This window comes from Fukomys damarensis, unplaced genomic scaffold (genome assembly GCF_012274545.1).
Source record: "Fukomys damarensis isolate Sample0158 unplaced genomic scaffold, DMR_v1.0_HiC HiC_scaffold_21, whole genome shotgun sequence".
Classification (NCBI taxonomy): domain Eukaryota; kingdom Metazoa; phylum Chordata; class Mammalia; order Rodentia; family Bathyergidae; genus Fukomys; species Fukomys damarensis.
The window spans coordinates 28410582-28414115 of NW_022900933.1; positions in this window are offsets into that span (position 1 = coordinate 28410582).

Below are 3534 nucleotides of genomic sequence, written 5' to 3' on the forward strand. Positions count from 1 at the left end.
GCCTTGCCCCCCACCCACCCACCCATGCTGCTCCAGCTCCCTTGCACTGGGTCTCTGGAGCTTCTTTATTGTCTACACTTTCCACAAGTGACCGAGCAAACTACCTCTCCCTGATCTTCTGTTTCCGTGCTTCCTTAAGGAGCTTTTTTATGCACCCTTGGGCTCTTGAAGACCCTGTCCCCTGTCCACAGTCTCCTTCTTCCATACCCATCCGACATCTACTGAGCTCAGGTACTTGCCAATTTCACTGGAAAGACTGGTGATTCAATTTGAAACCTAAAAGGTGGGACAGCATAAGCATGGCAGTTTTCTCTTTCTTCTTAACTGCCTTGATTCTTTCCGGATTTTATGCATCTAATAAAATGTGCACAAAATACAGCTTTTTCTAGTCAAATCACTAGATGCAGGTTTAGGGAAAGAATTCCTAATACTGATTTTCAAATAACCCAGTGACTCCTAGGCCATCTATTTGAAAAGGATGCCATATCTCTTACATTAGAACTAGGGTGTACAGACAGCCAGTTACCCTCCCTCCCTCTGACCAAGCGGTCTCAGTGGTCACTACAGTGACGATGGCCGATGCCATCAAGAGCATCCAAGGACACTAGGAGGGGTTATGTCAGCAGTCCTCCTGACCCTTCTCACAGTCCTTCCACAGCTGTATGATGTGTTAGCCCTAGGAATCAAAGATTTTATATGACCAGATAGACGACTTCCAAATGAAAAGGGAATCTAAGCCCTGAGGGCTGCCCCAGGGATCAAAGCCAGAGATGTCCTACAAACAAGACTGTCAGGTATTCCCTTGCTCCTGTTTATCACTTCAGAAGCCATATTAGAACCCCTCTGAGCAAATGAGAAAATGGTTTAATGTCTGTGTTAGCTGCTGTCGGGCTGGGCATGACCACACCAGCAGACCTTGACACATGTCTGGACCCAAGAGAAGCCCCTTCAAGGCTGGCAGGAAGAGGACTGGATGCAAAAAAATTTCTTCAACTAGGGGAGCAACCCACTGTGTGAACCACCAGCCATGCCTTCATTCTCAGGTTAAATTAATGGCAGCTTTTGCTGAGATGACTCCACATATGACTATGATAGCATTTATTGATGAAGGTCTCTCTCGTGCAAACTTCCTACCTGGTGTTAAAAAGAAAATAAAGAAATTCTTAGAGAGCAAAGCTGACTTGGTAGGAAAACATGTCCTAAGCATGTTTCTGACCTTAAGGCCTTATGGCTAGAAGGGCATGATTTATTCCCACCTATTACTTTTCAAAATCTCTGAAAAGTGGCAAATGTGGGCAAAAGTAGCCCCGATGTTTAGTGTCAAGCAGCTTTTTCCCAGATTGCTGTTGGGAATCCTGGGGCAACCTGCTGGCCTTGACCATCTCCAGAAACTCCACACACCCTGCCATCAGGAACTCTCAGGAGGCAGCAGTAGTCGCAAAGTTCCTTCCATTTGAAGATCTGAGGATTGTGAAAAGCCTGGACCCTGGGGATCATATACCAAGCTATCAGATCCACAGAAGATTCTGAGGCCCATAGTAACTTGTCCAAATCCAACTTCCAGTTAAAGGAATACCCCCAACCCCACCAAGGAAAGGAATTATCCCTTTATGGGATAATTGCAGAGGCGTGGATATATAAATTCAACTTGGCCCATATTCAGAGCTTATTTTTAATGCCTTTGACTTTCCGCATTGCAGGCAAACAGCAACAGGTCAAAAATATTTATCAAAAATGTGTATTTCCTTTGTACTGACCACTTATAGAAAGTAGCAAATTCCCTGAAAGAGGTAGCGAACCTGAGAATCCACATTTGCGTATCTCAATCCTAGGAACAAAATGAGTGGCTGAATTGAGGACCAAGCAACACTTCCCTGAGGCAGCTAAGGAGGCTACTCTTCTGGCATATGTCTGAAAGAGTGTGCTTTCACTTGAAAGATATTCTTTTTTACTGTCAAGATTATCATCACCAGGAGCAAAAATGTGGAGCTGCCCAGCTAGCCAAAAAGCTAAAAATTGAAATTGATCTTAGTGTTACCATATACTTAAGGTCTGTAACTCTTTGTAATTGTCAGTTGAACTTTTAAAAAAGACACTCAATGGGGAGGAGAGGAGGGGGTGAAGGGAGGGCAGGGACAAGGGGAGAAAATGAGAACCAAGACCTGTCATGTAAAGGTACAATCCCAATAATGAGCCCAATGTAAATCCCATGTAAAGATCCCAATAATGAATGTAAATGTACTGTATACCTAGAATGTACCAATAAACTCAATTAAAAAATAAATAAATAGGCACTCAATATCATGAACGAAAGTATGGAGAAAGACAAAGGGACTCATATGCAGAATCCCTATTAGGGAAAGGAAAAATGCTATGGACACCCTCACTGACACTATCAGTGTCTCAGGGATGCGAGTTATTCACTTCATCAAGAAGCTGAGAAGCGCAGTGAGACCACTGAATTGAGTAATAAACAAGCTCAGTAAAATTCTGCAGGGAAAGTTTGAAATATATTCCTCCAACAGCCAAACCACCCCTAAAACAGCAAGCACCATCTTTGAGATAGTAAATCCCAAGACCTGGCCACCAACTCTTATTGTCCATCCAATGCCTTTCTGCTTTTTATACCAGCTCTTCAGCCTCGTGGACCCTTTACTCCCTGCCATACCTAACAGCCAGGTTCCTACTTTTGGTTTCCAATCTGAATCTGGAGGGACTAATGATGAGACTCTCAATGAATCCCTTGCCCATTCCTCTGGACACTCTTGATGCCACAAGCCTTTCGTCTTTCAGCCCTGCCTAATCTATTGCCAACCGTGGATCGATACAAACATCCTTTTCTCCTTTCTGTTCCTACCCTTGTGCAGCTAAGCACAGCTTGAGAAATTCACCACACTAGGGGCCCACAGCCATTCCTGGGTTCAATGTCCCATAACAATCTTCTTCTATATCCCCTTGTTTGTGCTGGAGAACAGATTTCCTGCTCTTTTGAAAAACTTTTGTCCCCAGATAGTCATGAAATTCACTGAAAAGATAGTCATTTATTTCCTTGGCTTTCTCTCCAGCTTATTCTGATTTCCTATCAGCCAAGAAAAGAATTTTTTTCCCTTTTTGCTTCATTGTGGGGTAGGGGAAAACCCCACAAAAATACATGAAAAGGGGGGAAACATGATAAGAGTTGTAGAAATTGGATCTTAACCTTGTGGTTCATTATACCACCAGATAGGCACAGAGAGCGGGGCCTCTCAAGGACATTCACGAGCAAATGATGAGAGGAACAGCCCATATGGCAGTTTAACTGAACAGAACCTTGGCAAAGCCAAGATTCCACAGCAACCCCCCATCTCGGGAGGGCACTGGGCTACAGGGCTTTGGATTTGATTGCTCTCATTTTCCAGGAGGACACACGACTCTTTCCCAATCACTGCTCACGTTCTTGTTCATTTTCCTCTTGATTATAGGTAACTTAGTGTCCCAGCTAAGCCTGACACATACGAAGCTACCAATGAATACAGAAGAAGGGAGGGAGGAAAG